The sequence below is a fragment of the Equus caballus genome, chromosome 9, assembly GCF_041296265.1.
Source record: "Equus caballus isolate H_3958 breed thoroughbred chromosome 9, TB-T2T, whole genome shotgun sequence".
Lineage (NCBI taxonomy): Eukaryota > Metazoa > Chordata > Mammalia > Perissodactyla > Equidae > Equus > Equus caballus.
Genome location: NC_091692.1, coordinates 53,320,484 through 53,334,709, shown reverse-complemented (window position 1 = coordinate 53,334,709; position 14,226 = coordinate 53,320,484).

Sequence of the window (14,226 nt, the reverse complement as noted above, 5' to 3'; positions counted from 1 at the left end):
AGGGGGCTTTGGGGAGAATAAGAAAAAAACAATTTAAATTAAATTAAATAAATATTGGCAAAAGATGTTAGCTCAGGTGCTAATCTTAAAAAAAAAAGTAAAATGGGAATAACAGTATAACCTTGTGCATGGGGTTGTTGAATGAATTAAATACAATAATATATGAGCAACTGAGATATACTTAGTTACCTCAAGACCAGACCCCGCTTTGTCACAGATTCAAAATAAAAATAAAGGGCTGGCCTGGTGGCATATTGGTTAAGTTTGGCACATTCTGCTTCAGTGGCCCAGGTTTGTGGGTTCGGATCCCAGGGATAGACCTGCACCACTCATCAAGCCATGCTGTGGTGGCAACCCACATACAAAATAGAAGAAGATGGGCACAGATGTTAGTTGAGGGCCACTCTTCCTCAAGCAAAAAGAGGAAGGTTGGCAACTGGTGTTAGCTCAGAGCCAATCTTCCTCATCAAGAAAAAAAAAAGGGAAAATAAATCTGAATCCATACAAAATCTCTGAAAAATCATGAATATATTCTCTGAAAATTTCTTAGGAGCACGATGGAGGAGGTCAGATAGTATGGCTCACAGAGAAAATCATCTTTAGCCATCTTTCTTCCCAAAGTCAAACCCCACAGGGCAGCTGCTCCAATCTTTCCTAATTCTCTTTACACACACTTCTGAAAACTGCTCTTTCCTTCCTTCACCTTGATTCTTCTCGCCTTCTCCTCCACTACTCTGGCCCACTACTTATTACATAAAGCAATCTGGTCTTGGATCCTTCCACTTGAACTCCAATTGAATACATTTTGTCCTAGTGATCTCCTCCAATCCCATGACCATATATAACAAGATCTATATGCTAGTGTCCACCAAATTACCATGTTTAGTAAGCATCTAGAGCATTTGACAATAACTATAGACTCATATCTAACTTCCAAGTTTGATGTTATCTCCAATTAACATGCCAAAAATGTAACCCCTGATTCCCATCATCCAGAATGTTTTCCTCTCCCATTCTTTCCTATACCAACAAATGGCCCCATTATCCATCAACTTTCTTAAAGAGAAGAGTTGATTTATGCTTTCTCTTAATGCTTACATTGAGTCTATCAGCAAAGCTTTTTATTTCTAACTCATAAAATGTCACAAATCCGTCCACTTCCATCATCCTAGATCTAGACATAATCACTTCTCAAATGGTCTACTGTAACGAACCACAAACTGACTCATGATTATTGACAATTGACAGTGGGTTTTTTAAACAGAAGCCAGAGATTTTTTTTTTTGATTTATATCATGAAGTTCTTCTGCCTAAAACTCTCCAATGGCTTTCATCATATTTGTAGAAAATTCCAGATTCCTGCAGCCCATAAAGTCTTACAACACCTAGTTCTGGTTTTCTATCCCTCCATCCTCATGGCATAATACTCCCTCATCTCTCACTGCATCTCAGACATCTTAGCCTTCCCCTTTGTCTCCTGTTTCCAGCAGGGACTTAGACTTGCTCTTCCTCAGACTGGACTCTTCCTAGTTCCAAATGACTGTCTTCTCTTTTCATTCACACTTCAGCTCACCTATCACTTCAGTAAGAAGCTTTCCCTTACTACATTATCTGCAGTCCTTCCTTCAAGTCAGATCACCCCAACTTATTTTATTAACATTAGTCATAACTCTCAGTAATAATTTTGAATATATATTTATATATGTATGTATTTGTTCATTTTCTGTCTTCTGTCTGTTTCACGTATGTCTTATTTGAGAACAAGGAGAACAGGGACTATGTGTTTCATATCAACAGCTATAATTCCACAGCCTAGAACACTGCATGGCACAATAGATACTTGATAGTCAATAGTTGAGTGACTGACTGAATGGATGAAGGCCTTTTCACATTTTTTTTTTTCCGATCACTCTCACTCACTTCTTCAGTGAATTGTTGTGTCCACTAAGGACACCCAGGCTTTCCTCTAGGAAATCTTTCTTCCCTATCTCCTGCTAGATTGGGAGAGAAGATTTAGGTGCCCTTAGACGTGTTATTGCCTCTCTTTACTGCGTTGTTAAGAGTAACTGCATTGTGTTTACAAAGTTTCTTCTATTGCATTTTGAAGCCAAGAAATTAGAAAGTATTCTTGGGAGCAAATCCAACAGTTTCAGACTTAATATCCCCAGCGTTCTCCATGGTCTGTGTCTATTGAGAGAGAAGGGAGGTGGATGTCCACTGAGTTTTCTCCTTTATGTGTACTCCTCTTGCTACAAGTAAAATAATCACATGGGTGTCACCAACCTGCAAGCACTTGGTTGTTCTGCACCTGTCAGTGAATTCAATAATGCATCCTGAGGTCTGTAAGGCACCAAGAGATTAATGCTGAGACTTGCACAGGAATTTCATTTGGGACCAAATGTGGCACTTGGAAAGCAAAAGAGACATCATAGTCTAGTCTACCCACATTTTGAGCTGCCCTTTAGGGGTCTTATGAGAAGTCTCCAGCTTTGTTAGATGGTGATTATTCTTGCATTACTTCTAGTTAACGAAGCCTTCCTTGACTTCTCCATTTAAACCTTCTTCTTTGGTCTTAATCCCTGAGGGTGGCTATGTTGTTCCCTTTCTCTTTCTCCTCTTAAATGAAGTTCAGGAATCACATGTATCTCATTGACCTCTTGGGTTGAAGGTGAAATCTAAATCTGTTCAGCAGGACTTTGTTGTAAATTGTTTATAATCTGACTTGAGTTTCTGATTTTTTACGCTGTGCCCCCTACACCTCACAGAGAGCAGATTGAAGAAATCTCTTCAATATACATGTAAAACAGTTGTCCCTTTTATGGGGATGTGCAGTTATAAGCTCCACATATGAATCCTAGACACCCCCACCCCCTACAATACTATAAACTATTTCTAGAGGTGACTGGTAATCCACTACAAAGACAGATCTCTTTGTGGCCTGACCCTCAGAATACTTTTTTAACAGGACATGGGAACCCTCACCTAGCCTCCATAGTTCCCAACCGCCAATGTCTATCACTCCACCAGAATTTCTATTGTTTGATCTAATTACAAATCTGCGTTCTCTCCTCTCATCCCTAGCATGAGGTTCCTCACCAGTTTCTTTAGTTTTGGGTAGCAAGCAATTTCAATGTGCTCCAAAGCCTGACTGATTTCTTGTCCAGGCCAAGGCAGACATGATTAGATAAGGACGTACTCATTGCCTCAAATTCATTCATTCCTCCTCCTTGAGCATAACCTTGTCCATATTAACCGTCATCTTTCCCCAGTTCCTGCATCAGCCTCTTACCTGGTCTTCCTGCATCCACCGTTGCCCTCATCAACCTTTTGCACATTTGTACAGTGATCTTTTCAAGCCTAAAATGTGATCATGTCTCTTATTTGCTTAAACGTTTTAAATATTTCCCATTCTTGGGAGTTAGGATAAAGACTAAAATCCTTAATGTGGCCTTTAAGTAGGGTGATCATATAATTCCCTGAGCACATTGGTATGCATTTAAGAGTGAAAAGGTGTGTTATTATTAATTACACTGGGCAGTAGGCTTAAAGTAAGACTGTCTTAGACTTACTGGGACATGTGTCATCCTACTCTAAGCCTCTGTGTTGGCTTGTCCCTGCCTCTCCAGCCTCATGTCTCACCTTACCTGCTCTTGCTTTCTACTCTTAGCCACACTAGCCTTCTCTCAAATTCTCAAATGTGCTGTGCCATTTTAATTGCAGTAGCACTATTTCCTGTGCCTGGATTGTTCTTGCATCCACCTCAGCTCCATCTTTCTTTTTGCATAGTTAATTTCTTAAGTGAAATCCTACTCTAATGTCATGCATCAGCTAATTATCATTTCCTCAGCAAACTTCAACCTTCCTGCCTCATTTCACCAGTTCCCCCATTCCTCACTCACTGTACCAGATACCTCACTGACAATGGACTTAAACTCCTCTAAAGTTTACATTTATTGATGCGATTACTTCATCATGTTCTTCTCTCCCTGCTAGACTATGGGAGCAACAGAAGGCATGATACCATTTTATTTCTGCATCTGGAAAAGTTCCTGAATCTCTGTATGTAGAAAGTGCCCAATACATTATAATGCCTGCTTAATCAACAGCTGTTGAGTAAATTAATTAATACTGTTCTTACACTCACAGAGTTTACATAGGAGACCTAAAGCATATATCATATACATTTTGTTAAGAATGATCACCATGTATGTGTGATTTTTTAGAACATGTTTTGTTTTCTCTTTGAAAAAATGTTGAATTCAAGAAATCTTAGATGCTTGCCTACATCTCTTCTGTAACCATTTAAATTTCTCCTTCTTTTAGAAGAAAAATAGAGGAAAATGAACATTTTGGTTTGTGTAAGATGAGGTGACCAGCATGGGAATTAAAGACTCATGGTTCAATGACTGTATTCTACATTCATGAAAATGAATAGTCCATAGTATATCCAATATTTTAATTTCAGACACATTCACAATCAATACTGATCATCACAGTTTAGTCAATTGTTCAGTGATCCATGTTGATCATGATGACAGCTGAAATTCATTGATTGGGTATGTCCTACACAGGCAGAGTTGACATCGGGAAAATCGTTTTCAGAGAAGCAAGGCCAGGCTTGACCAATTTGTAAAATAACGGTCAGTTGCCACATGCGCCCCTAGGTGGTCTTGTGCCCTCAGACGATTCCTCCAATTAAAGTGCCAAGTTCTCTAGATGTTCCCTGATCCTTACCAAATCCTACTTTCAGAAAATTATCAGTCATGTTATATTGTGGGGAGAATTCTAACTTCAGTTACAGAAACTTCAGAATTTTCAACAACATCTCTTAATACGCTAAAGGAATACTACGGGATTTGAGATGGGACTTAGGGGCCATCCTAAGTACCTTCTAAATAAAACCTGTTGAGGGCTGTGATAAAGAATTAGTCTCACTCTTCAGAAAAGGTTACTCTACATTAGTAGTTTCACACTCATGTTTAGGATATTGCCTCCATTCCTTTTAAGATTTCAAGAATCTTAGTTTTAAAAAACTTTTTTCAGGGCAGGCCCTGTGGCTGAGTGGTCAAAGCACTGCACCCTTGGCTTCTGTGGCCCACGTTTGTAGGTTTGGATCCTGGGCACAGATCTACTTGACTCATCAGCCATGCTGTGGAGGCATCCCACAACAAAATGGAGGAAGATGGGCACAGATGTTAGCTCAGGGCTAGTCTTCCTCAAGCAAAAAAAAAAAAAAAAAAAGGAATATTGGTAACAGATGTTAGCTCAGGGGAAATCTTCCTCACCAAAAATTTAAAAAAATACTAAAAATAACTTTTCTATGCCTGAGGAAAAATGGGTAAATTTAACATGAAATTCAGCATCGAATAGTAGTCAACCAACATTGTTTTCAGTACAAGATCTTACAAAAGAAAATTTCAAGAAAATCTTCAATTGACACAGAATCTGCTCTTAACAGTTTAACGATTACAGTCCCTAAATTATTCTTTCTCAGGATTGGTTACACTCAAACTATGTGGATTCCATCTTAGCATAGGCCATTTGACTACAGAGGGAGAGAGAGAGGAAAGTGCCAACATGAACTTTCTGTCATCATCCCCTACACACACACACACACACACATACACACGCAGAGGCAGGTACACACACTTCCATCTCCTATTGCATCAAGTACAAGGCCTAGTCCTCAACTTGTAAGTCAGAAGAAAAGATAATTAAGTAGGTAGAGATCAATAGGAAAGAAACCACAGAGACTATCATACTTTGTCATAGCAAATAGAAGCAGTTAAAAATATCTGGAAATAAGGAAAGTTTTATTGAGAAAACATGATTTGTATTTTCTAGATTTTTGTGATCCCTATAGAAGCTCTACAGAATCTCTTACTTTTATAGTCAGTATGTTTTCTCGTGTTAAGCATGAAAAGAACATAATAAATGGCACAAAAGCCCTGCATATAGAATATTGGTTATGAAGAAACCAAAAGGAATTTAACACACTTCGCCCTATGAAATACAATGAGAGTTCAAAGACGAAATGAGTGAGATGAGAAGGATATTGAAGAGGCAAGAAAACAAATTGGAACGAATATACAAAACTACAGAGAAAAGCAAAGATGAAAGAAAGACAGAAAGAAAGAGGCAAAATAAATTGATTCATGACAATAATATTTAATTTACTAACATTAACTCAGGATAATCACAATGAAAACAAAAGAAAAAGGCAAAGGGAATAAAGCCATTACAGTAGAGATAAAAGATTTGATGGGAAAAGAGATTCAACCTCATGTATCACTGATATCTTCAGAATGAATAACCCAATAAATTGAGCAGAAAACGTATACAGAGTTAAAATGAAGGACAACTTCCCTGAGATGAACAGAAACATTGAATCTACAGAGTGAAAACTCCTCTGCATCTCAGGAACTCTGAAAAATTACACAGAACCATATCTTGGTTAACTAAAATGAATGGCAAAAGTAGAGAAATAATTTTGCATGCATCTATAAAAATTCAATAACTAAAGGGTGAAATTAGACTGATTTTGTATTTTTACACAACGGTCAATACTAGAATGTGATGGAGCAATGCTTAAACAGTTTGAGGAAAAATAAAGTGTGACCAAAAAATATTAGCCAAGATGTAATTTAAGTATACAGGCAATAGGCAGATATTCTGCAACATACAGGACTCAGAAAAAGAGAAATAATAAATTCTTCTTGGAAATAAAGAGGGAAAAAGCACCTCATATATTCAAGCCACATGAAAGATAAATTAAAAAAAAAGAATTCATAGATGGTAAAGTGGTAAAACAACTGTAGCTATTTATAATTATTGGAGATTAAAATGTAAATTAGTAAAATTTGGAAGATAAAAATAATATTCCAACTATCCAAAATCAAGAAGTGGGGCACTGGGGAGGAAATCTAAGATTGTTAGTTTTGCACATCGTAGTGAGAGGTTAAATGTAGCATGCAAGTAAGAAGATAGAATTATCCCAACAAGCTGATGATTTTCACAATCTATTTTTTTAAATCGTATAAGAACTTTTGAAAAATAGTTTTCCTTGCGTCTAAAAAATTTTTGTTTAAATTTCAGCATTGCTTTACTTTTATTTATTTTTTTAAAGATTGGCAGCTGAGCTAACCTCTGTTGCCAATCATTTTTTTCTTCTTCTCCCCAAAGCCCCCAGTGCATAGTTGTATATTCCAGTTGTAGGGCCTTCTGGTTGTGCTATGTGGGCCGCCACCTCAGCATGGCTTGTTGACTGGTGCCGTGTCTGCACCCAGGATCCAAACCAGTGAAACCCTGGGCCACCGAAGCAGAGCAGGCAAACTTAATCACTTGGCTATGGGGCCGGCTCCTCAGCATTACTTTAATATTTATTTTAGCTTCATTTTTTTCTATTAAACATGTAAAAAATTAATTTCAATGATTTTTAACTTAAGGGGAGGTAGCATTTACAATTTCATCTCACCTTGTAAAAATATTTTTTCTAACTTCCCAGTATTCCTTTGGTACATATGATTGTCCAATGTTTACAATCATTATTTCTGGGTGGTGATATTTTCCGTAATGCTTTACAATTTTTAGTTCACAGTTTGTCGTTTACAGTTTTGTCTGAACTTTTATTAAACATGTATAATTTCTTTAAAGTACAATAAAGTCATCCATGTAAAAATAACAAAGAAGAAAGTTAAAATATCTCAGTAATTTATTAGTTGATTGCTTTCATTTTTAGGGCGTCAGAGTAACTCTTTCTGCTTCTGTTTCTTCATTTTCTTTACTTGAGGGCTAATGTTCATGGATAGAGAAGCATGTTGAAATTCTTCTTTGCCAAAGATTAGCTTAATAATTGGTAATTTTCACATTCACACTGTTTCTCATTTTTATAGAGTTCATTTTCTCATAATTCTTATTTCCATTTCCTTTTTGTTGCTCTACTGGCACACAGTCATTTTCTTAAACCTTTAAAGTATAAAAAAGCATACACTATTCATGTATACAATTAAAAAAAATAAAAATAACATCCAGGTAACCATCACCTAGCTTATGAAATAGAATGCTCCTAGTATTTTTGAAGTCTACACCCCTTGCCATTTTCTTTTCTGTCTTTTTTTTACCTCATTGTTCATTCTGTGCCTTTTCTCTCCCTCACAAGAGGGCACTTTTGTAAGTATCTTCTTGCTTTGCTTTATGGAATTTACATGTATATACATATAAATCTAAAACAAAACACTTTAATTTGACCCATTTTTTAGTTATATAATTAAATCATTACATGTACATATTCATTCCTCTGTGATGTTATGTTTTTGAGATGCATTCATATTATGCATTTATTTATAGTTCTTATTTTTAACCACTGTGTACTATTTGTAGTAGAGTTCTCCAACAAAACAGAACCAAAACGATGTATAGAGATATATAGAAAGAGATTTATTTTGGGGGATTGGCTCATGTGATTATGGAGGCTGAGAAGTCCCATGATCTGTTGTTTGTAAGATTTGTAAGCTAGAGGCCCAGGAAAGCCAATGGTTCAATCCTGAAGGCCTGAGAACAAGGGAGCCAATGATATAAGTCCCATCAGAGTCCTCAGGCTCAACAGCCAGGGGCAGACAGTGTCAGTCCAGGTCTGAGTTCAAAGGCCTGAGAACCAGGAGCACCAATGTCCAAGGGTGGATGACTCAGCTGAAGCAGAGAGCAAATTCACAGTTCCTCTGCTTTTTTGTTCTCTTCAGGCCCTCAAAGGATTGGATGACGCCCATCATTGGGTATGTGAGCACTCATTTTATTCTCTATATCTCTTACTCTCTCTTTTATGTTTTCCATCTTCTTTGTCTTTCTGTGCTAACATCTGTGTAAATTGTTGAGTTAAATATTCTGGCTTAGAAATTATATCTTCAGCTCTGTCCAGTCTCCTTTTCAACCTATTCATTGAGTTTTAGATTTCTGTTTTTATATGTTTAATTTATAAAATTTTATGTGGATTTTTTTCAAATCTAAGTGATCTTGTAAAAATATTGTTCTGTTTTGCTATTTGTGAACTGTTTCATATTTTTAAATACTAATCATAGAGGAGCAGTAGCTGTCTGTAGGCAATCCCTTATAGGACTTCATTCCCTTGAGCGTTTTTATCATTCTCAACTGTGAGCTCATATTCCTTAGAATTTTATCTGTGGGAATATTTTGATTCTGGATTGAAATATTGTTCCCCTAAAGAAGACTACACAGATAGTGTGAATTAATTAATTAATTAACTCATTTAGTTTTGAGGATTTACAGATTATATTTAGAAGGCCTGAGGTTCTAGGAAGTTAGTTGTGACAGTGTGAATTTAAATCATTAAAATACAAGAAAACCAAGTTGTATTTACAAATTCTCAGGGACTATATTTATTTTTCCCATCACCCTGTGCCAAGGTGTAGATAGGCAATATTTCTGCTGTTTCTTCTGTGCAATTAGCTGATTTTCATTCATTCTTTTGCTGAGGGTATAACCATTTAGGTTTCTTGCTTTGTTTCCTATCGAACTCCCCACCGTGGACAGCTCTAAGACTTCTCTCCAGTTTGCACCAAACTTGTAAACAACTCAAATATTCATCAACAGTATATTGGACAAATCAATTATGATATATTTATACAACAGGTCCTATACATTAATAGAATAAATAAACTATTGCTGGTTGTTATAGCATGAATAAGTTTTTCAAACAAAATATTTCTTAAAAAGGAGCCAGTCACAAAATGCATGTGATTCCATTTTTATGAAGTTCAAAAGTGGGCATAACTAATCCATAGTTTTGGAAGTCAAATTAGAGGTCACACTTTAAGGGAATTAGTGACTGGAGATGAGGGGGACTAGTGGAGCTGGTAATATTTTTTTTCTTGGTTACAAAGTTTACACATGTGTACCATAGGTGTGATTACATAGGTGTGTGTTCACTTTGTGAAAATTCATTGAACTGACACCTGTGATTTATTTCCTTTTCTGTATGTGTGTTATATTTCAATAAAAATTTTTCTAAAAAACATTTTTTCTCCAAAGCCATTTATTGCATAACCCACAATTTCCCCATTAATATCTATGGCCGACTTCAGAGAGAGAGGGAGAGTCAACCAGCATGGCTGCAAAAAACAACAGAGGCAACAGCTACCTGGATAGCTGCGCTCCTGAGGGGAGCCAGGCTCGTCCTGAACCCTGGCTCCTGACTCCATGTCATGCCAGTAGCATTAGGAGCACAGGTTCGTACTTGCTCTTTGCACGAGTAATTGCAGGTTCTCTTTTTCTCCTTCTGTTTCCTGACACATGATGATTAAGTGTGCAAGCACTGGGTTTGAATCCTGACTTTGCCACCTACTAGCTAGTTTAAGCTCGATACTAACCTTCTTTAACCCTCAGCTTTCTCATTGGTAATTTGAAGATAAAAATAGTTCCTAAATGAAAGGAATATTGTGAGGCTTTAATTAGATAATGTGTGCAAAGCACTTGGCACTGTGCCTGGTATATAGTAAGCTCTAATCAAGATTAGGTATGACTATTATTATTAACCTTCCACTTCCTTTGATTTCTTCTTACATTCTCTTTCTCCCTAGTCTATTCAGAGTAGAGCATCGTCTATTTAGATTCTCATCTATCCATTTCCCTTGTTCTCACTCTCCTTTCCACTATGCTACAATCAAAGTAGATGGTGGCGGAGTGCCCAGTAATTTATGATCTCCAAAAGTGTTCTCAAAAGTTATCACGCAAATTGAAAAGAGACAATAGCTTGATCCAAAATGAGAGAGAAAGGGTTGTGTTCTCACGTATTACAGCTACAGCCTTGCAACTCCCTCAGTACCTAGCACAGGATTCTGTATTTAGACCTAGTGTTTAATAAATGTTTTTGACAAGAATGGTGAGAAGAGTCTATCCACTTCACATGCGTACATGCAGGGCTAGAATCCTATGAAGTTACAAATAACTTCCAGCAGGTCCCTGACAAGGTGACTCCGTGAGATTTGTGGTGGTAGTGGGTGTCCTTTATTGCCTGTGTTTTTTAAACTTTAGTCCTCAGTTTGTGAATTTCCTTTGTTATGTCGCTTCATGACTAAATAGAAAGAGGTTTTTTGTGATGGGGATACCCATTTAAAAGTTTTCTCTTTGTAACGTCACAGTATAATATTTTTATTGAGTTATTACATAGAACCTCACCTATAAATGGATATACTAACATGTTATTAAGTCATTAAAAAGATTAAAAGAACAAAGTTTCTGGCACAAAGTAAGTGTTCAAAAAATGGTGGACTCTTCTCAGATCAGATTAGAGTGTTGACCTGGAAGTGTAAACTGAGAATAGAAAGGAAGGAACACTCTGAGTCTACTTCACTGCCCAGAATGCTCCATCTCCTCTCTATTTCAGAGATGGAGAATGGCCTCAAGCTGGAGGTGGGAAAGACCCTCATGTGGTTTTATGCCGGATTGTGAACCATACAAACCACTTCACCCAGGATACCATTTCCATGTCATTTACTGTTGGTAAACGCTAAACTAGTGACACCTTTGTAAGTGCGTTACAGGTTGTTGCTGCGGTACATGCAAAGTTTATTGGATAAATGTCTTTAGGAAAAGGGAAGACATTAGTCTCTCAGTGATCAATAGGATAATAAATTGTGTTTTGTTTCTCTAACTGGACTTAATGTTTACCTTTCAAATAAATGCTAGCTTGCTCATTGCTTCTCTGGTTTTCAGGGCTTCTAGTGTTTTCAAACACTTACAGTCACTCTCTCCACAGTCAGCAAATTCCTAGCTTCTCTGCTGGACAAATAGTCACACAAGTGAAGAAAACAGAAAATTAAAGCAACTAAAAGCAAGGATAGAACTCTGACATGGAACAGAACTTTGATCGTCGACTGTACTTATCATGTAGCATGTGAACCCCAAATAGAACCAGATTTTCAAATAGAAACATCCTCTCCCACCCATCAGAAACCCTCATATGTTCCCCTCCAACTTGCTAAGCCCTTTGTGACATTCTTTTCAAGGAATTTGCCCTCTATCACTTTGTCAATAATTTATGAAAAGACAGGTATCTGACTATTCAGTATTTAAGAGCAAATGCAGATAAGTTTTAAATTAATAGCAACTTAAACACTTTCTGCTCTATTCAGCTTTCTGCAATCCAAATATGATCAAGGTTTAAGATTCTGCAAAAGCCAATGTGTAAGGGCCCATCATTAGCAAGGAGATAAAGGAGAGGAAGAGAGTTCTGTTGGTGTAGTTTCCCCCTTGCCTTCTTTTATCTGAGTTGCTCTTATTGAGGCGAACAGCTTCCTAACTTCCTGAAAGATCATGAGTCAGCCATAAAAAAATGAGAATAGAGAGAATGTAAAAAAGGCCTTCATACTTTCTTTCCTTAATTTTCCTCCAAAGGACCCACTCTGAAAAAGAAAAGTGATTTATTATATTCCTTATCCCAGTTCAGTATGGTAGCCAGCAGACACAGAGGAGTGTTTATCTCCTCTCTCTTTCTCCCCCTATTAAATAATTTCTATCCAGTATTGGTTATATATATAGCAAATCCATGATATAACTAATCAACGACAGAGTCTTTGTAATCAACGTTAAAATTAAACACCCAAGTGTAACCAGTCATCCTTCTAGGCGAGTATATATCGTGGCAGCACAGAAAGTATTTAACAAATATTTATTTATGGTGCTGGGCACTCTGCTAGCATCTTGAATCAGAATGTGGTGATTGAGAAGGAATGAGCAATTTAAAACCAGGGAGGAAGCCAAATTGTAAATGGTTTTATTTTCCTCACTAATATTATAAAGAATATGTCATTTTTAGAAACCTCCCATACTATTGAGTGTGTTGATACATGAGTGTAGATAAAATATACGAGGCTTGCACTGGGTTATATTTATATGCCTTGTTATTCCTACTTAAATATGCCCAGCCCATCTTTTACTAATTGCTATTTAAAGTAATGGTGATTAAAGTAAATACAGGAGTACAAATAGGAATGCTTTAAAATAATGGTGCAATCATTACTAATTCATTTTATATTTATTGTGGTATTAATTCTAATGAACCTTCCTGATATTAATGTGGGCGTTATAAGTACTCAGATTGAATTTTTCACTGTGAGTCAGTATTAATTAAATGAATGGTTATTATTACCTGTGTAATGGGCCTAGAAGGAGTATTATTTTGGTGTTTATAAGAATCAATAGTAATGCTTTAATAGTAAAGCTTGTTTCTATTCTTTTGTGTTGATTATGGGTTCTGCCTGATTAATGCATGCTTTTTGCAAAATAATATAGTTAAGTAGATTCTGAGCTCATGACCCTAAGTTCCTGTCAGATCTCCCCTACCACCAAAGAAAGAGGAAATCCTATTAAAGTAACCCTGACCTGGAATAAACTTTTTGTTTTTCCTAACTCTTTGAAATTGATAGCCCATATATGGTTTATACAGAAAGCTCTCAATTAATCATATTGTTAGAATAATCAGTAGACTTTTCTGACAGTAAGTTAAATGAGATGATATAAAAGGGCTTGGAGACTATAAATTATTATTTTATTATACCCTACATTGGTAGAACATTTTTATTGTATTCAAAGACCTTTTACAACCATTTCCCTACTCTAATTATCATCATCAACATGGGTTTTAATAAGAAGCAATATATTTAGTTGATTGTAGTGAATGGTTCAGTTAAGAAAATAATTTAGCAGAGAAGTGAAAATCTTGCTTCTGGTATTGAATTTTCGCTCCACTGCTTACTAACCATGTGACCTTCAAAACTTAGTGTTATCATTTATAAAAGAGCAATAACAAATGCAGGTACCTCACAGATTTATGACGCACTTCATTCAGTAATTGTCACGGCATAAGCTCCCCATTGGTTTTAACCACTACAATTGTAATAGACCATTCAGCGGGGGATAAATGAAGATGGAGCAGTCTATGGATCCATCTAAAGTTAAAGAGGCATTTAGGTAACATTTGTGTTGGTAACAAGGCAGGTATCTGATGGAAAAAATAAGGGAGGGAGCAGAGTACCAAGTACAAAAGAAGGTGGTAAAGCTGGCTGCTGAAACAGCTCACATGGGCAGTATGGCACCAGCTTCAGGAGGGTAGACCCCAACATTTTTATAGGACTTCACTTGGAATGAAAACAGCAGGAAGGAAGCACACCAATGAAACAGTTGAAGGAGCCAGAAACAAGCCTGGAACACTAA